Here is a 22623-nt window from a genome sequence, read left to right on the forward strand (position 1 = left end):
TTCATTAAAAGGAAAGGCACAAGGATTGATGTAAACAATAAAAGAGTTGTCCAACGAACATATTTAAGTGATGAAACGTATCAAAGGACAATCAGTTTCAGACAAATCCTCCACAATAACCCACATTTCAAACCACCACTTCACATCATGCACCTTCAAAAGATGATCCACAGCAGAGCCTTGGGAGGTTAATGAAGCGCACACTCCAATTAAAAGCTAGCCGGTTCGAATGATGTATTCGATGAATTTCTAGCACTGCATGGTCAATTGCAGTATTTTAGAAGCCCGCCTCAAAGTGTGCATCCTTCCTAGTGTATTCTTCTAATCCATTCAAACTGCCATTTTTTAAAATAATGGTTGTACTTTTTTGAAGTCTTTCATACTTTTAAGGTTAGGCCAAGACAATTTTTTAAAGAAATGGTTTTCACTTAAAAATATATATTTTTGATCCTAAATTGACTACTTTACTTAGAGTATGTACCAGGAAATAATTTAGATTCCAATTTAATGTACATAAAATCACTATTACAAAACGTGAATAAAATAGTTCTATTTACCATTATTAGTAAACACAATAACCTTGACAAAATAAAGCAGTAGCCTAAGCTGGTCACTTTTTAAAAAAGTGTAAGGGGGCTTGAGAGGCTGTCCAGGCTAGCATATTAGCTGCAACTGACTTTGATGAATTTACTGTTCATCTAACCAAAGATGAGACAATATTTAGCTAGGGCGTCTTGCAGTTCCTCCACCCTAACATCCCACTGTAACTGTGATTATACCGTTACTAGTTTTACAATTGTAGCATGGAAGTAGGGCTGTGCGATCATGGCAAAATGCGCCACGTCTTTTTGTCCGGTCGGGTCTTGGAAGACCGGAAGCTGTGTGGTTCATAAAAACATGTTCTTACTCAATATTAGGCCACGATTATTGTTTTGAATTTTAAATCGTATAATGTCGGACTTTTTTTGCCGTCAGTGAGGAAAATAAATGGGGCTCAGAGCCTCAGAGTACTGAAATCTGTATTTTTTTAATCTTTTTTTCCTTCTAATTTGTTATTCTTTTCTAAATAACACACTGTTATTTACTCAACAATAACACACAATTATCCTTGTTTTTATTTATTTGTTTAATTCTATAATCTCAGGCTTTTTTGCCGTCCGTCAGGAACTGAATTTCAAAATAAAATAACCGGAAACAGATACACACCCACTGAACTGATTACCCAAGATCCTCAGCTATGGTTGAAGCTCGGTGATTGTATTGTTTAGCCGCAATGCACGTTGGGATATGGTGTTTATGCGATATGAAATCCGAAAAACATTTAAAAAAAAAAAGAAAATAATACTTTAATCCGAGTGTGCTTGCTTTTCTCTTTGAAAGTCATCACATAACGGCATTGTAATACACGGTTCGGCTGCATTAAATATTACTGATTAGAAGACTTCTAGACAAACTGGAAGAACTGCCACTGAAACTGAATACGTGACGTGGATCATAAATATATCAGCAATTAAACAACATCTTCAATTTCTCTTCACACAATACGTCTCCTTGCAGTATCAACATTAATTCGGCTGACTTTTGTATTTGATCCAATTGGTAAATAGGTTATATATACACCATAACGGTGCACAGCTGATATAAAACGACTTGTAGTTTTTAAAGATATTTCTGATTTTCTTTGAATTAAAGAATGTAAATACTGAGTTGAGAGAATAGTCAGGGGTTTTGGGTGATGGGAGACACATCTATGGATCTATTATATTTGATGAAAAAAATATTAAATGTACATACAAAATAGGGGGGAAAGTAGAAGGTTAATGATAGAAATATAGAATATAAAAAATCAAGAAGATACTGTAAGTGATCTCTACAATAAAACAGTTTAGTGCCGGATGTACAAATATATTAATATGAGGATGTGCAAAACAGATAAACGAATTAACCTTTATTTAAACATGAAAGAATACTTGAGGTTAAGGTCTCTTTTAAATAAGAAAAAAGCTTTGGGGGTATCAACAGATAAATATTAAGCCTGACAAAGTACTTAACGTCTAATATATTGCTTTCCTGCAATGTTAACTATGTTGAAGCACTTATTTTAACTGATATTATACATATTAATTGTACTTTTATGTATGTAGATAGTATAAGAAATGTGCAGAATATGACAGTTTAATGGTGGAGGTATACACACATATTGATAGATGTCTTGTAATGCACTGTTGAGGAACCTGCGACCCAAGTTTTTCATCATTGCATAACTACACCGTAGTTGTGTATATGATATGTCAATAAAAACCTTTGAAAATCTTGAAATCTTGAAAGGGATGTGCAAAATAGCCATTATATACAGTCTTTAATTAACTATTAGTAGAGAATAACGAGTAATGAATATACTTTATAGAGATCTGCAGATAAATGTTTAGTCTTCTCAAGCACCAACTATCAAATATCTCTCCTGATTGTTGGCACTTGACAATCACCTTTCCTGAATTTAAGGGTTGTTTATATTTCACATCATTAATCAGAATCTGCAAAGTAACTAAAATAAATGTAGTGGAGTAAAAATACCAGGTTAACCTCTGAATTGTAGTGGAGTAGAATTACAAAGAAACAATGAGCTGTCATGTGGATATATGTTAATGCTGCCCATTATGGACCAGGGGTAGACATTAAGGGTAACATTCCACTGGCCCCACCATTATAACCACTGGTCCAGAGCATTCGTCCAAAGAATCGACTAGCGGCAGCTAGTTTGCTTTTCACCCAACAACGACAACCGCCTCACGAAACGCTATGTTGTAGCGTTAATAAACTAAACGATTTAACAAAATTGCTTGTCAAAATAGGACAATTTTTTTTTTTTAAAACAATATTTTTAGTGGCCCGAGCGGGCAAGTGGAAAGTACGTTATGCTGGCCCGGTGTCAGTACCATATGTGTTCGCCCTACCATATGTGTTCGGGGTCCGTCGGTTACCAATGACGTCACGCATTGTGATTGGCTGTACGGTAATCGCACGCTGATTGGTGTAACTAGGGGCGCTGACTAGGGTATACCGGGGGTCTGATCAAAGGATGAAGCTGTTAACGTGCTGCTACCATAAACTGGCTGTAGCCCACAAACTGAAGCAGAATGATCTAGGGCTGTCCCGAATACCATTTTTCGGGCTCCGGATATTCGGTAGTAATCAGCAGCGAATATTCGAATATTCGAATATTCGGCCCGCGCGGGGGGGGCGTAGTAATCAGCAGCGAACCGCTTCAACACGTGTATTTTGGTGTATTCACGGCATTCATTTTGTTATTCTACAGTATTGTTGTTTTATAGTTATTTGTTAATGTAACCCAATTTGTGTTCTTTGAAATTGAAAAGGATATCGCATTGTGTTTGTTACTTTCGTTGCAGTTGTATACGTCTTAATTGCAATTTGGCTTGGCTTCCTATTTATGGACATGCTTTTATTTTGAAGGAGAGTTAGCCTGTTGACAGGAAGTTGTTATTATTATTATTAACGGAGAAAAGTAATATCTACATATAAAGACGGAGAAAGTAAACAATAACGTTTATGGTTAAGTCTTAGCACCCCCCGAAGAGGCACAAGCTCTTACGTTATTATTTCAATTTCAATAAATTCGATTTGAAAAAAAACGAATATCCGAATAACGAAATTGAAACCCGAATAGTACTCCAAAGAACGAATATTCGGATATTCGGATAATAAAGTTATAGTAAATAATAACAAACTCCAGTGTTAAAATTCCATAATTCCATATTCATAAATAAAATGATATGCAAATAACATTTTCTTGGCTGTGGACTTGTACTCTACATAATTATGTTGAGCTCATGGTAATCTAATTCAATAAACAATAACTGCAATGAACAGATAGCATTTTCTGACTCGTAAAATGATTGGATATTGTGTGTAATTTGGTAAATGATTCTGTGTTGAAAAATGTATATCTTTAAAAACTGCGTTGGTGTATTAGGGCGGGCCATACAATTTTTTTCTTTGTAAATCGATCGAGAGGGGTGTTCAAATAACGTATTTTGGTGTGTAGAACACACATCTATTTAGATTTATTTATTTTGAAGTTGTTTCTATGGAAACAACATGACGGAGAAAAAAGTAATATCTTCTACATATAATAACGGACAAAGTAAAGAATGAAGTGTATGTTTAAATGTTAGCATCCCCCGAAGAGGCTCAAGCTCTTACGTTGAGTCTGTAGTTTCAATACATTCGGAATTTGACCGTGTAAAATGTCCTCTTGGGTTACCGTACAGCCAATGCGTGACGTCATTGGTAAGCGTAACGGACCCCGAACACATCTGGTAGGCCGAACACATATGGTACCTACACCGGGGTGTCTAAATAGTGCTTCCGGGCCAGCGGGCCATTTATAATGTCGAGCCCTGTGGACACAAGCAATTTTCACCCATTTATTAATTATATGTTTTAAATTTGATAACACCAATGTGTTTAACGCTGGCAACTTCTAATTGTGGGAAAAACGAAAACGTTCCCAGTAGAGACGTCCCATAGAACATTTTGCGAAACACAATATCCAGCATGTGTAGTTCTGGGGGGGCTGGTCCCGTTGGAGTCCAGTTGTGGATAGTCTGCCGTGGTTTCGTTCCATTTCAAAGTGCTGTTTGACGCTCTGCGTAACCTTGGCGCACTGCCACTCCAACATCCAATCCCAGAGCTTGAAGATTAATCACGAGGTTTGTCAAGCAAAGGGACTGTAGTCCCAAACGATAGCTGAGGATTATGGGTAGTGTAGTGTCTTCGGCCATCCTAAACTACAAAATGTTTTTCGGATTTCATATCGCATTAACACCATATCCCAACGTGCATTGCGGCTAAAACATCCAATCACCGAGCTTAAACCATAGCTGAGGATCTTGGGTAATCAGTTCAGTGGGTGTGTATCGGAATGATGCTCGAAATGTCCCATATAGGCCTACGTCTGTTTCCTGTTACTTTATTTTGAAATTCACTTCCTGACGGACGGCAAAAAAGCCAGAGATTATAGAATTAAACAAATGAATAAAAACAAGGATAATTGTGTGTTATTGATGAGTAAATAACAGTGTGTTATTTAGAAAAGAATAACAAATTGGAAGGAAAAAAAGATTTAAAAAATACAGATTTCAGTATTCTGAGGCTCTGAGCCCCATTTATTTTCCTCGCAGACGGCAGAAATACCAATAGAAATACATTGCTTTTAAAATCGTTTTGTGTGACACGAAAAAAAGGGGAAAATCGTTTTGGTGAACACGAATCAATAGATTAAATGTCGTGACTATAACACGAAATGCCGCGAGACTGGGTTGTAAGAAACGGGAAACAGCTAGCCTGACAAACAACTCTGCCAGCACATTAACATTTCTGGTATTTTATAGATATAAATAGACTTATTGAAGTGAAAATAAGAAGCGCTGGTTAACATATTTTGTTAGTTTTGGACGGAGTCGGTCTAGCTGTTTCCCTCCTGTTCGCAGTTTTCGTGCAAAGCTAAGCTAATGACTGCTGTCGGTAGCTTCCTTTTACCAAACAGAGATTACTTTTTTCAACACAAGTGGTTTTCATCAATTGACTGATGCATCATCTTTCACCTCCTTTGACAGCAATAAACAAAACATAATATGGTATAATTCAGAGTAGTTCAGAACGTCATAAAAAGCCAGCAACCTTATGCAGAATTATTTAGATGGCAACTGCTGTTGTATTAATTCGCAAGTACCTGTCTGACTCTTCTTCTTCTTTCTTCCCTGCACCTCTGCACCTCAAACCATCTACTGTATGCACAATGTACTCCGTCACCATTTCCCTTTCCTTTCCTTTTCTCATTTTCTCTGTGTTTGCACAACCTTGGAATCAATATGCTGCCCTGGGGGTCTAATAGTAAAAAAAAACAAGTTCTCTATTTTTTTGTGAATACGCAACCAAAATCTGAAAAATGTCTGCTTCTCTGTTGTCTTCTTACACACCCCACATTATTTTTGGATTCTCCGCCATGGCAAAGAAACTGAGAAAACTTTTGAATGAGCCGAGCTCGCAGGGTGCATGACCCCTCCTCTGCAGAGCACCGCATTACTGTTTATCATTCACTTTGCAAAATTCTCCCACCTTAATTCTTCGTACTTTCCCTCTGTGCCTGTCCTGTGTCTCTGTCACTGGTGCGCTTGACTATTCCCCCTTTTCTCTATACCTCACCATCTCTGTAACTACATTCCTCTGCCCATGTCCCCCGGAGGGTAAAGGGAAAGAGAGGTTTTAATTAGGTGAACACATCGTAGCTCCAGGGGAACCAGACATGGCACGCTAACACACGGCCGCTACTTAAAGCACCATGACCCAGTCGAGGAGTGTGGCGATGGGGCGGAGAGACTCATCTCACCCATTCCCTGGAGGGCCTGGCACTGAGGCCTCGGCACGGTTCCCAGATCTCTCCATCTTGTTTGTGTCAGTGTTACAGTACAGATTCCCATCAGCAGCAGTAATGGTTGTCTAATAGGGCACTCCAGTCCTGCCTGTGGATGGTAATGAGGACGGCTGCCAGCGAGGCACAATCGCCCTTGCTTGAACGTGTGCCTTCCTGTCTTTGGCCCTTTCATCAGGAAGGGAGCGAACCCTCACCCTAATACGCCCCTCCCAACATCCCTCCTTTTTCTGCTCTCACTTGCTATCTTATACAAAAACAGTCCCAGACTAATTCCATCAGTCACCCTAAGATTGTATTACATAAGCAGAGTCAAATACTTAGTGGGAGTTTGGCCTTGGGGTATGTCTGTTTGCTCTACCTTAGATACCCTATAGTGATAGTCAAGGGAGGAACAATTACATTCTAACCTGCAGCACTGTAGAATAGTGCTTATATTTCCCCTTTCATCTTTTCATCACTTCCTTTTTCTTGCTCTTGCTCTGTCTCTATCCGTCTTCATTAGCATCACAGTAGGGCTGTATTTATCGTTCTTGGAGAGGATCAGTGGACTGCCTTGGGGCTGGTGTGATCAAGTTAAAAACGTACACACACACACACCCACACACACACACACACACACACACACACACACACACGCACACGCACACGCACACGCACACGCACACGCACACGCACACGCACACACACACACATAAACAGGCACAATCATCACAGACCCTGTCAGGTCCTGTACGCGACTCGGCTCTATACATACAAGATCCTAAGGATATTGTCTTTAATGAGGACACTGGTATAGAGCAGGGTTACCATAACAAACTTTAGCTCAGTGTGTGCGTATGGCTCCGCACAGCCATCCACGCTGTCCCTATCAAGTGAAAGGCCCTTTGAAGCGGTAAAGATACCATTAGCTGGCGTGCAATATGCTGCTGAAGAAAAACATGGCAAAAAAGCATGAGGTGAGCAAGATCAAGAGATGAATAAGCAGCGCTTTCATCTCAGGGTTTCAGGTATCTTCTACATTCTGTTCACGTCAAAGACTATTGGCAGAGGCCTGTATGCACAAACCAACTTTCTGGCTCAGTTATGAAACCCAAACGTCAAAACTGTGGGTTTTTCTTTTCTTGACAGCTGATTTAAAGTGATACAAAGCAATCTCCTGTTCCTGATTGCAAAGGTGCTGGCTGCTGATTTGTATGGAGAGATATGTATGAGTTCTTTTTAGCCAGGAACTTTTATTACTTTGTTTCTGAGGGGGATTTCTCTAAATGGAGACAAACATTGGGATACGCTATAACCAACTTTATGGATTTCTAGTGGATGATATAATCCCACCACCCACGGTCACTGATAACTAAAGCACAGAAGCCCTTTAGTCACTTTACACTCTGCAAACTCTCCAGTCTGCTTCATCATTCTTTAATTGGGGCTGCTAATTGCTTCTTTAATGGCTTCTCATGGACCTAGAGCTGGCACTGTGGGAAGACAGAGGCCAAGGATGGCTTATGTCACCCTACTTGGAAGACACGGAGCTGGACAGGGAAACGCAACCTCATTGACCCGGCAGCTGGAGGCTGAACAACATCATCAGCCTTCAGGGTCACTTCCCTCTGTCAGCGAGCAGAATGTATGCATTAAGTAAAACAAATGATAATTTCCTCCATAGTATGGGGAGTACTTAACTGTCATTACCGTGAAAAGGAATCCAAAGACCCCTCTGCAATGGGATCATTATTATTGTGTAGTGAAGCAAAATGCAATATAAGTATATTGGCCTTACTGTATACTTTACATATTGACCTTTAGGTGAAATCAAGATGGCTCTTAGCTTCCGGCAAAAGTACATCTCCCTTTGCCCAGAGAAATCTCACAGCAGTACACTTTCCTTATACATCGTCTTTTAGCTTGACAAACTTTTCTCAGGGTGTGCCATTTGGGGCATCTGCTCTAGTTTTGAAGACTCTATTACTGAGAAATAAATGCAGAGTTTCAATGTTAGCTCATTATATCTGCCACCTGGAATGTTTGAGCTTCGAGATCAAGTTGTTTCCTCTCACCCGATGATTAAAATGCAGAGCACGGATTTTGCCCAGAAATGTCAAAGTGCTCGTTGTGTTCCCGCTCCATAACCACTGTGTCATATCTGACCTTTTCCCTCCATCACTGTCAGCGCCACTCATGTCTCGGAATCAAGCCGTCGTTGTACACCTGGAGGACCAACTGACTTAACAGCAAGACGGCGTGTTGACAAACTGAGGGGAAACAACCTTTTGAATGAGATTAAACTGCCATTCTCTGTTGTCGAAGCTGATTTATCAACGGCCTGTTAGCAGAAACTGACAAGTCCAAGATATGCTATTACCTGTGAATTGTTGGTGTTGATTCAAGACACAGACAAAGGTGAGTTCCTGATGAATAAGTCCTTACAGATCTTGTAATCTCTCCAAACCCACCAGGTTCAGGGGCCTTTGGTATGTAAATGATAATCAACCATTAAGGGTGTAAAAATGTGTTATAGTCACCAGAATACAGTTGTGTAAATAGCTTTTACTTCAGTGACACTGATAACCTTTTATGATCATTCAAAACATTTTTGATCATCATTTTATCTTAACCCTAAACTTTAAAACGGCAGGTGTTTTTATTTGTAATGCCATGTGTTATTTACAGGGGCACAGGTTAGAGAAATCAAAGCTTTTACCAGCACGTAAATGCAGCCTCAAACTCCAAATGTAATCCACACACTGCAGTCTACATGTCTAATTGAATATATATATGTGTTTTCATGTATACATACACAATACATACACGTATAATAACCTCTGTACTTTTTTAATCAATAAGTTCTAATGTAGCACAAAGCAAATAATAAAATGGCAGGCCCTCCGTTCTTTGTTCAGCGTGCATAAGCTTTGATTTCATTTGATCATAGAAAGCAATCAATAGCCCATCACAATGTTACCCTATTAATCTCAGATCCAAATCAATTCAGTTTGCATTCCCATACAAACTCAGGTAACAAGATACTCCACACAATGGTAGGCGCACAGTAACTGCACAATTACACATTCATCACAAGGCACTCACTCACAGATATAAACGAGCTGTCAGAAAGCCACAAGAAAACTAATTGGATTGAGAAAAAAATGAACAAGCATTTTGTCGTTTGGTCAATACTAACAGCATGGATTGGGAGTTTTACATAAAATCTACTTAGACTTTGACAATAGCCAATTGACACGGCCTTTGGGGGGTAAATGCAATCTCTGTTGTTTTGTTTTCTCTCTCGGATTGGTTTTAAGTAAACATATTTTCAAGTGCCGGCCTGGAAAAAGGAAAGAGTACTCATGGGTAGAAAGCGTACACACACACACGTGTACACACACACGTGTACACACACACGTGTACACACACACACACACACACACACACACACACACACACACACACACACACACACACACACACACACACACACACACACACACACACACACACACACACACACACACACAGTATTCTTCAGGACAAAGTCAGGCCGTACACCACAAGGATCAAAGCCTAGGAAAGTTAAAGAGAATAACAATCTGATATCTCTGGAGGGACGGAGCGTGGTGGAGGATAGAGATATTTAACACGTAGCTTCAAGATGTATACAAACAGAACCGTCATACATTTGTTTTTAACAACCAGGCAAGTAGCAACAATTACATTTTTGTCAGCAGCAGTTTTCAATGACCAATTACTTTGTCCCTTTTATATTGTCCAAAATCTTTTTAATTTGCATCGCAAATGGCTGTAGTTTCTGCTGCAGTCTCTATTATGTACTGTATGATACATCACAATAGAGCCAAGCAGTCTTTGCTTCATATTTTAACAGACATGCACAACAGCGTTGACGGCTTTTTTAAGTCTCTGCAAGGGTTCAGACTTAACAATCAAATTGCTTTAAAAACTGCAATAAGAGTTATTTGAAGTTCTAAAAAAAGACATTGTCAGGGATTACACTACACACTCCAGAAGGTGTTTCAATGATGGTCCCTGATGTCCCATCATTCACTCTTTGCTTCACCATGATGACCATGCTTTGATTGTGTCTTTGAGCATTAGGGAAAAGCGCTATACAAATCTTGTGTATTATTATGATGAAGATTACTATTATGTGTACAAAATGAAATGAAATAAAAATAAATAAACCGATGTAAACGTTTTAAAATGACCATATATCTTTATGAGTTCTGCGCACCACCTCCAAAAGTAAATGTATCCTACTCTGTATAGCATCAACATAGATCAAGGCATATACATGTACAAGTTAATGACCCTACTCTAAGGTACTTGGATTTTGGACTGATAAGTTAGTAGCTTTTGAGGTAACTATGAACTCTGCCATTGAACATCCTAGGAACCGTATTTAATTGTTCGATCTGGCACACTCTATCCTCAACGGTGATCCAATGGAGCAGAAAACATTTAAATATTATTAGCCTATAATATTGTTTTGATGAACACGTTCACAAACAGTTGCATATTCACACATATAGCAGACATAGAAGAACATCAGCACTTTGTTTGTGTCAATCCAGTGAATCCTATCCTACAATCATTTTAAGATTTGGTCTGAAAGTAAGGTCAAGACAATGAGCATGATGGGAGTAAATCTGTTTGGGTGCCAAAACCCCCAAAGAATTGATGAACGGTCGATGCCTGCACAGATTCAGAATTATGTGATAATCCACTGTGGTTTCGTCACCACAAGCACAATACACATCCTTATTTGATCCAATGTTGACATACAAATATTGATCAATGCAGCTTTTAAGGATGAATGTCTGGTTCTATAGTGTACTGTTAGTATCTAGGTAACTCTGTAACAATGTTTTCTTTGAAAGTTCAGAGTCTTACTCAGCTCATTACATGTATTCAGCTGCAATTAAATATAAATACCTGCACGGTGTCAACATTCTCACTACAATATGCAGCCTAAGAAAACAGTAAACAGTTTTAATATTGATTGCACAATAACCTGTCTTAAAAGCTTTTTAATGTTCGGAAAGGATTATTTATTACAGCCCTATTTAGCTGGTATAATGAACCCTACTTCCAGAGCTTTAATCAAATGAAGTCAACAAGCTCAAGGTTAGCTAGGTTAACGTTGGCTAAAAAGCCAACCTGGCTGAATGTATTCAGGGACCACATTGAGTTATAAAAAGTTGATCGGGTATTTTTCACAGTCTGTATCAATTCCAGATTGTGTGATTGACGTCGCTCGCTGTGGGTTGATTCATTCATCTGAGCCATTTGACATCAAACCACTTCGGCTGACACATGCAAACGACAAAGGATGCTTTCGGAGGGTAAAATCAAAACAACTTGACTCCTGTGGAGAGGTGCCAGTGCATTAGGGATTTTTAAAGACTCTCAAACAAAGCCTCTTGTTCATAAGTCAATGTTAACAAGCCAGAGTTAAATGAGGAGTCACTAACAGAGGTGTTAAGCCTGCAAATCTTAAGCCTTGATGAGGTGCAGCTCATCTACTTCTCACATGGGTTCACCTTGGCTATACATAAAACTAATGTACTCTTTATTACCTGTATATGCAGTGACTATAATATAGACATAAACACACAAAGTAATCCACACACACCCACACAGATAGTAGCAGGTGCTCTCTGTTGGATGTGGATGAAGACAGATGAGCGGTGATCATTCTCATTAGAGCAGTGATGAGCTCCCGTGAAGACATACACCTGGACCAATGCACACCTGGGGAGACAAAAAGGGATGTGTGTGTGTGTGTGTGTGTGTGTGTGTGTGTGTGTGTGTGTGTGTGTGTGTGTGTGTGTGTGTGTGAGAGTGTGAAAAAGAAAGAGGAAAAAGATCAAATAGGGTTGAAAATAAAAGAGAATGTGCCAGAAAAAGTATTACTGGGGTTCCACCTTGCACATAGACACATACGGTAAGAGATAAAAAAGTATTTATCAAACGGCACGTATAGGAGAGACCTTTGCGCTGATGGGCCAGTCAGTCCAACTCATTTTCATGCTATTACAAGATATAATTCTTATCACTACATATACCTTCATCCTGCAAACTGCAGACTGTCTCCACGGACACATGCGCGCATATTTGCTTTATCTCTGATGAACCTGTCTCTGAACATCTCTGGCCGTACAAATGTATTGCAAACCCTATTTAATGTTCCCCATTGAAGCAGGTGTCTGCGATGTAATGCTCACAGTGTGTGTGGAGGTTTGTTTTTTGGAGATAGGCTGTAAGGGGAAAATGTGGTTAGTGACACCATCTGAGAGACAATCCTCAGCCTTATACATGTCAACGTGAAGTCACAGGTCGGGCATCGCATTAAATAAAATAAAAACTTTGATCTGAACGCTTGCTTTTCCTCTCTCTGTTGGAGGTTACATCCGACATGCACATTGTTATAGCTCTATCAGAAGATGTAGCATGCAGGAGGCAGATTTAACAACCTGCTTCATTTTCCGTGTGTGTGCGGGATTGATAAGAGTGGGCGGGACAAGGTCGGGAAGGGAGACCTCAATCGTTTGTTGATTGACGGATGCTGTCATCCAATTCCATTAGCTCCGTTCCTACACACCTTGGCGTTTGCTAATTTAATCTCGGCCCTGATAGAATGTAATTTGGTTCAAAAGGGCCCCTTATTAATATTTCCAGAATCATTTTCAGCCACTGATGGGCAGAGGAACTTTCATTACAGAGGCAAGGTGGCGTGTAGATGAGGAGACAGTGGATCAACCAGGACAGAGATGTATGGGAGCATGGATGCAATAACTGACATTGTTAGCTTCAATCAGTACCTGGAAGAAAGGACACACACATACACAGAGACACATCAAATGCCTAATAACATCACAAAAACCAACACACAAAAGAACATGTGCAGGAAAGCTTTTGTTAATTATAATCACATAAACTCAAGTACTTTTCACTTGACTAAAACTGTAATTACTAGTTTCTTTGACTTTATTAATTTATTTGCAGATCTAGTACCATTAAATTGCTAAGATTAAGATAAAGATTAAATGACTTTTCCCAATCCCTTTTGCTTGTGAGCCCTTGTGAAAGTGGAAATTTGTATTTTGGTGCCCCCTGCCATAAATAACTGTATTAGACACAAAGTATTCAACAGTGAGAACATTACATATATTTAAGGTAAAAATAACAATTCTTCATATTTCCTGTCCCATCAGTTTCTTCCTTGGTTTCATATGGTTTTCATTTCTAATTTGAAACCACTGGAATACATTACATACAAACATTGTTTTTAAAACGAGTTGTTTATTTTATGATGCATAGAGAAGACCATTTTTCGTAATATGTTCATAATATTAACATTTCATTGCAAATGAGTCAACTTTGCGTCATGTTTTGTTGGCAGGATTCCCTTATAACAGAGTATTTCTACAGTCCTCTTTTGCTACTTTTACCTAAGAAACAGATTTCCTCCACCCTTGATAGAGTGCACCGACAACACACACACCCCCACAAACACCAATTCCTTTATATTAAGTTGCAATCTTTTGGCTGGAGGATGTCTGACAACCATCTAGCTGTCAACAAACATAATAAGCACCATAACAACAGAACATAATCCAAAAGGCTTAGGGTTCCCAAGAGGTACAAATATCACCCTGCTCGCTCTGAGAGGACGTTTCTCTCCTCCGCACCTTCTATAGGACCGATCTATTACTGCCCTCATCCCTCTCCTCCTCCTCCTCTCTTCGTCTCCGCTTTGTGCCGAGAAAATGGTTGAAACAGCCATTTAGCGCCTGACATGTCACACATCTCCAGATTATATATATAAAACACCACTTCAGTGCATCATACTGCATCTGGTCGGCTAGCAGAAAGTCTATTATTGCACTCCTGTGTGTCAGTGTGTGTGTTTGCTTTTGCATATACTGCTGTATTCAAAGGAAACAACAGGAAAGGGAGTAATATTTGGCAATCTCAGCCGCACTTGTGATGCATCCCTGCGCCCAGTCTTTGTATTAATTCCTCAACATCATCTTCTTCCGCTCCAATACGGACTTTGAGCCCAGTAGAATGAATTTCTGGCAGTTAATCACTAATTTCGGGGCAGATTACATTTAGAAAAGTAGTCTTGTATGTAACTTTGGAATTGCTTTTGCTTTAATTTCCTGAAATTGTGTTACTTTTGTTCCCTCAGGCGCTTCACATCTGTGCCCCCTGCTTCATTCCTCACCTCAGGCAGCATCCCAAACTCCCCTCTGCTCGACTCCTTGTCCCACCTTCTTCCTCTGCTCCCATATACACCGTCACCTCCAAAACCTTACCTGCTCACTACACCAAACCTCCTTTTTTGTATCCATCGATCCCTCTCTTCCTCCCTGCCCCAGGCCACCCCTCTTCGCCAGTCTCATCCAGCCTTTTGGGATAAAGAGAATACAGGGGATCAGTTCTGCTCAGTGACCTTTGGAGGTGGCCTTCAATCTAAAGGTATGGCAGGGGAGGCAGAGCTTAGAGAGATTTACTGGGGTTGCCTACGGGAGAGAGAAGAGATTTCTGCTCCTGCCAATTCTCCGGGGGCAAAGAGAAGGGGAACGGGAAGGGAGGAAAAGAGAGAAGAAAGTGACTTTTCTGTAAGAGACTGAACGCTGGGATGGATGAGAGCAGATGAAAGGGAAAGAACTGCGAGGAGAGAAGAGAAGAAGTGCCTGCTGGTCACAGTAGGGCTGCGGTCATTTGTAACACAACTAAAGGCACTGACCACTGAGAGGACAGATGCATAGATACAGTGTAGGATTAGAAAGAGACACATGTGGAGCGAGAGCATATCATGAAAGCAATTGAGAAAAAAAAGTATATCCTAAGACACGCTGCAAAGGGCACTTCAGAGAATTGAAAGAAATATGTGCTCCTTTGTTCTCGTCTCTATGATCGTAGCTTTAAACCATACACCTACGTACTCTCAGTAGGCTTTGCTAAACACACTATTGGGACAGTTGAAGGGTAAAACTGAAGAAATCTTGCGTGTGTGTGTGTGTGTACAAAACTGTCCCATGAGGGGTCCCCTTGCAGGTGGCTTTTAATTTTGGTCCAATTTGCATATATCCAATCAGGTAGAGTAATTGGGAGTGTGTGCGATAGCGTGGGGTAGACTACACACACACACACAGACACACAGAGGGCGTTTGTCTGTCCCGGGATACAACAAAAATGTGCTGCAGACGAGCTGATGACACTGATAATTGTGACACTGAGTGATGGCTCTAATCAGCAAAAGTATCTTCCTAATCAATTGACCTCCCCCCCCCCCCCCCCCCCCCCCCTCCTGTCTGCATCTCCCAGGCTTCAAAACAATTCCTTGTCCCTGGATGAAAGGTGTTCACATTGGAAATGAGCTTGAATAGCCTGAATTACAATTATTGACCTTGACAGGCAGCGGTAGACAAAGCCCAGCGATAAGAACGGCACGGGGAGAAACAAATTCTCAACATGAAGCTGGATGAATAAACGACACCTGTCAGCTGATTTCAGCTTTGTCTTAAGATGCAAGATTGCAGTCTTTGTGCTACACAATCTACATTTTGCCAGAACATTTTTGGCAAAAAATTACAAATCATTTAACTCATCTTTCACTCGAAGGGACCACGCAACAATGGTGTGATGTTTGTAGGTTTATTGAAAGGAGTAACAATTAATTTGTATGGAGGGATGATGAGATTATCGTGACGACAGCCATCTGTTGGTCCGGTCTGGGAGGATGTGCTGTGGTCCGTGCAGAGGGAGACTCAGAGTGGGGGTTCCGTCTCCAGCATGAGCTGCTCGGGCTGATTACGGGCTCCCAGAAGATTCCTAGAATTAGACATTTAAAATATACACAAGTTGAATAATGGAGAATAGAGATAAGCGAGGGGCGGATGTTTGGCCGGATATAAATAGACTTAGCCTTGATTAGAGATGGGGTTGAGGCGTGGCCATGCTCCTGAACCTAGGTTAACAAATTAACTTCATTTTTGCTTTTTACTTTAGATTTGGGTTCAGTGCTTTTGTTGTCTAACACTGTTCACACTTTGTTCTACATCTGCACACATGCAGCATAACAACATGACAGCCACTTAGTGTTGCCGTCACTACACGTTCATTTTGAAATAAAAAAAATATTTTTCAATGAAAAATTAATTATCAAAGACCTGACAAACCACTTTTTTTGTTGCTTGCCAAATGTTGGCATTTTAAACCCTTTTCATATCGTTAACATTGTTTATCATCAAATCTGAGATACAGGGTCCCACAGTTTGATAAGGTTAGACTGAAGCACTCTTTTAAATACAGAGTTAAATCCAGGGTAAAATGTATGTTAGAGGGTCTTGAGCATGTCTCTCTTCAGTGATCGTGAAGTCAATAAAGTATTATTGTATTGTATCGTATTAATTTATTTGAATAAATTATTTAGGATCAGATTTAATATATATTTGGTGGTACCTTTCAAAACATCATATATAATCAAAACATTATTTAAACATTGGTATTTACAAAAGTACATACATAATTGAAAAATGTGGCATCATAAGAACACCTTATTTTTTACATTCTCTTATTTAGAAGTTGCTGCTAATATGCTTTTAATTGTTAAGTGTCAAATGTGTAACACCTCATAATCAGCATTCTTTTGCCCTCTGGAAATAAACTGCTTATTTCCAATGTGTACAGTATATCTGACTGCATAAATGTCCATCTAAAATACCTCATTTACATTTCCATAAAGATGTATCAGTGGATCAGCAAAACTTTCAGCAATGTTTACATAAACGGGAAAGCTTGTTCTATCCGTTCCAGCCCTGCGCTTTAACTGCGGTTTCATTCTCTGGGGGCACGATGAAAAATGCACATGGTTGGACTGACAGCTAATTTCGGAGAGAGTGACAGAGTTTGTGGATTGTAATACTCTGGAGAAGCCTAATCAAAAGGGGAACGGGGCCAGATTGAGAAGAGAGAAACACTGAGGAAACCCATAATTACCAACAGCCAAGCAAATGGCCCATCTAGGCACACAACCACTTAATTGGTAGTTAGGTTTTTCCATTGAAAGGCACAAAAGCACCAGAGACAATTTCTTAATGGGGCCCTATTAAGTCTGAGGATCTGGCATTGAGAGGCAAACACAAATATATAAGCACTGCACACACACACACACACGCACACACACACGCACACACACACACACACACACACACACACACACACACACACACACACACACACACACACACACACACACACACACACACACACACACACACACACACACAATCACATGTTTAAAGTTCACCTCACTCTGGGTGTCCACTGTCTACTCACACACACACACATTCGCAGATCTTTAATCGCAGTCTTCTCTAAACTGCCTTCACCGGCACGGCTCGTTGCTTTGAAGAAAAAAAGAGGCGTGTGAGCATGCAGAGTCATTTCCTGCTTTTATGTTTCTTAGACCCCATTTACACGGGAACGCAAACGCAAACGAACCGAATTCGATATCAAAAAAGTATTCCGTTCACACGGATACGGCTCAATAAACGTGTCCCTTCACACGAGACCGCTCGACCCGCTGGAGACGCTGTAGTACATATGCCGGGCCTGTAAGTGGCGCTGTACTTCCGCCACAAAATACACCAAAAGCAGCGAAGAAGACCCCCGAGCATGGTTGCCTGGTTGCCCTTCTGTCTATTCTCCGTGGTGGATTTAGCAACATGTAGTTCATGTCGTTCTCCATGTCCACTTGTTGCTGATGGTTGTGGTAGAGGAGCTGCAGATTTTGCATCTGTAGCATGGTCAGTAGCAGTAGCAGTAGCTACTGACCATGCTACAGCAGTGAGCAGGAGAGGCGGGGCTATGGCTTCATCGTTATCAGGAAAATGATCGTATAGGACGTACACGGAGCCGTTTGCCCCCCCAGAGCGTTCCGTTTGCAGATCTATCCACCTTGGGACCCGTTATTGTTTGCGGGGTCCGTTTCTGCAGTTCCGTTACGGCCTTGTGTGAACGAACGAGAGAAAAGTAGCGGATACAACCTGTTTCGTTCTCGTGTAAACAGCGCCTTAATCATAAGTGTTAACAGGTATAGCAGTGGACAATTAACAAAGTGAATGCTGCTGTCTCTTCTTTAGATTTACGTTCCGTATCTGTGAAATCACATTGCACCGCAAAAAAAGCTTTTCTATAAGCATGTGTCATTTGAATCTATTTCAATATTTTATAGCAATACAGTATGAACCTGATCTTGCCTCAGTATATCCAGCGGAATGTGTAACTAACATATGTTTCATATATTAATGGTACAAAAATTGAAACATATTCCAGTAGAAGTAAAAGTCCTGCATTTTCATTTAAATACAAGTAGTATCAATGTACCCTAAGTATCAAATGTATTGCAGTAACATGTCCCCTGGGATTGATGCGTTATAATATTTGACATTTGTATTAGATTGCTTAAACAGATGCCTTAGAATGTGAGCAGCCTTTTTTTGAAACTGGGCATGTTTCAAAAGTTTAATAGAAAAAAGTTGGGTTGTTTCATACATCATTTGTGAGATATTAAAGTTGAATTTATCCTTCACATACTGTAGTTCTATAAAATATTTGTACTCGTCTCCTATCTTTGGTTTTTCTAGAACATTTGAAAAAAAAAACTCAGAAGTTTTGGGAAAGATAAGTTCTAAAAGTGCCATTTCTCTTTTGGAAAATGTCATTAAGTAGAAGCATACATTAGCATTAGCAAAACTAAAGTAAAGTACAAGTACCTCAAATTGGTACTTAAGTAAATGTGCTTATATTGCTGCTGGGGAAAAATGTGTCACAGTTTCTATAGTAACGATATGACCCTATATAGTCTTCGGTTTTGGACATTGGAATATGGCATGGTGAATAACGTTCATTCTCTGTCCATTTTCTATCCAATAGTTCGTCGTACAATATTGCCGCTGTATCAATATCAGGGTATTTGATCAGATATAATGGGGTGTTTGGTTTGTTCCATATCGCCCAGCCCTAACGGAAAGGTAATAAAGTACTAGTGGCTATGCTAGACATTTGGCCCGAACATGGGGAGAGATAAAGGCACACACACACACACACACACACACACACACACACACACACACACACACACACACACACACACACACACACACACACACACACACACACACACACACACACACACACACACACACACACACACACACCACCGTCAAGCTTAGCAGCTGCGCTTGGTCAGTGCAGCGGGCCGGCTCTGTAAAATTACACTTGAGGACATAATCTTGACACTGCACTGTGTTATCTCAGGCCGCCGTGATGTTGATTCAGCAACAGAAACGGCCATACCCCGGACAGAATCTGAGAGGAAATGAAGTGTGATGGACCTCTGCTACACTTCAGTGTATGTGGACATGTCTCACATTATATGGAGGAAAACGAGAAGACACATTATTTGTTCCTTTCCTTAATTTAGTTTGGCACAGAAAGACGACATTTATAGACCTTGGTTTGAAAAACAACAGATTTGGGTTCTGGATTACCATTTGTATGAATGTTTCTAGACCCTAAGAGACAATTTAAAGCCAAGTAGGAGTTCACTCCTACTTGTCTAACTGTGCTCCATCAGCAATCATTTCAAGAATGACAGACTCCTGCAGAGGAGGATGCCAGATCTCACCCACAGATGATATATTTCAGGAGGTCTCTCAGCGAGCGACCTATCTTCTCTGCTATGCAGCATCACGGAGTAATCTGTTGCGAAAACATTTATCTTTGAGGAATCATGCTTAATCATCTCCATGGTGTTGTGCGGCTCAGCATCTGAGGAGTTAGGAGGTTTGGATTAGGCCCTCCTGCTGTGTTCAAGTCTTATCACAGCCTCCACACTATATCCAGCTACAAGTCGATGGTCTTAGCCTGGAGGATCCTCTCTTAGAGCAAGCCCCGAGTTCAACTCATTGCTTTTTTGTCAAGTGACAGTATCTGTCAGTGGCTTTGAGCAACCCATCACTCGATACATCAATCTCATAGGTCTTAGTCTCAACAGCCTTTTTCTCCCTCTCCTCTCTGAGGCAGTTTTATTCATTGACGTGCCTATAGATACAAATTTAAAGGGTAATGTGTAAGGCCGCGGCTAAGTTAGTGACCTGTCTTCTATCTCCAGCACTTTATCGCCCGTCCTCATCGCAGTTTATATATAGGCCGTGGCTCTTGGGTACAGAGAAAATGGCCGCCGCAGGAAGCCGACATGTCATGGAGTCTTGCAGCGAGGTTAATGACGGGCTGGCTGTCATTCCCCAGGCGGAGATGGAGATAGGTCACACACACATATAATTGTTGACCACACACACTCTCGTGCATGCACACACACAGAGAGATGGATGTCAGGGCAGTGAGTGATGCATGTTACCCTGAGTGTTTCTGACAAGCCTGAGCAGTCAGGGAAAACAAGGCCATGCTGCATGATTACTAACTGACACCTGAATATGTGCGGACGGGCTGCTTCCACTCCGCTGATGAGTACTCGGTGTGTGTCTGTTAGCGTGTGACAAAACACCTACCACCTGGCTCGGTACACCCCTTAGCATTCCCCAAAGGCACTCCTCCCATGTCCTCCAGGCTTCTTCAGTGAGCGTCCCAATAATTGCCCTTTCATCGCTCTTCAAAGTGTATATCAGAGGGAATACGTGTTTAAATATGCGCATGTATATACCTAAGGCATGTGCCTCATGTGTGGAGGGGATAATTACGCTTTTGAAATGTCCTGTCTGCAGCATTCTGGCCGCTCTTCTGACTCCCCATCCACCCTACAGTTTTCTTACTGCACGTCGCAGTCCATGTCTACATTTATCAATCAATCTCTCTTCGAACAGTATCTCCTCATCAATCTGTGAAATACCTAACCCTCCCTTCTCCCCACCGTCTCTCCTCCCCTCACCCACTCCTTCATCTTTCTGCTGCTGCTAGGCTGATGTGTGTGTTTGTGTGTGTGTGTGGTTGTCCACATGTCGGTGGATGGAGCCCAGTTGTCAGAGCTGTCAATCATTTTGCTAGGAGATGAAATCAGGATGTTCAGAGGACACACAGCACCTATCTGGCACTCTGCAGATATGAGCGCTCCAAGCAGGGGTTTATGTATGTGTGTACAGTATGTGTGTATGTGTGTATCGATGTGTGCGCGCACAAGGGGGGTTATGAGGTTGAAGGTGTGTGTGCTGGGTGAGGGATATTGATGAGTTTATTTGTGTGTGAATCTATAACCAGAGCAGTAATATGAGAGATAAATCAAGTCTTGGATGTAGAAGTTGAACTCACAGAAACCCAATAGGACAGGTAAGATTGGATGTTTTGCTCATTTGCATTCTCCCGTTGTTTATAAATCACATAATATTGTTTGCTTGGGGTTTTGTCACATTATGTAGTCTTGTGATGCATTACCAGTAAATAAGAGCAGCAATTCCTTACCTGCCCTGCTTGTGTATAAAATATATACATACTGTAGCATTTTCTCACTTACATCTGTTCAATCTATGGTGGCATATTGAGGCCAATGTTGGTTTAAAAATAAATAAAAATAAGCCAAGTAGAGGTTTTGTTTTCTGAAAAAAATATCTGAGAATTGTACATTTATGAGAACATTTTCAGCATATTTTTAGAGATCTCAGAGAATTTCGACCTTTCTTTTTGCAAATCTATGAGTTACATCTTGGAGATTTTCTTTTGCAAATTACCCCCGTCTCCTGGCTCTGTAATTTAGTTATTTTATATCTACATTGGCGCTAATATACCAGCATAGGTAACCAGCCATGTAGAAGCTGTTGGTCTCATTTGTCTGTATAATCCTCAGACATTTTTCTTTGGCTCTGTTAGGGGATTTTACCTCCGTAGAATGTAATTCCACAAAAAACTGTAGAGGATTATATCCAATAAGACACTGTTGTTGGAAAAACAGTGCTGTTAACACAATATTTATGTTGTGTTAAAAAGAATACCAAGATGTTACTCAAATCAGTTGCTTACATCAAAACAATGATGACAGTTTCACTAATGACAGACACTCACAGCTGATCTTTATGGATAAAATATAAAGTGTGTTTAGAGTAAAGAAAGTCACAAACATCACAGATTGG

The sequence above is a fragment of the Trematomus bernacchii genome, unplaced genomic scaffold (genome assembly GCF_902827165.1).
Source record: "Trematomus bernacchii unplaced genomic scaffold, fTreBer1.1, whole genome shotgun sequence".
Lineage (NCBI taxonomy): Eukaryota > Metazoa > Chordata > Actinopteri > Perciformes > Nototheniidae > Trematomus > Trematomus bernacchii.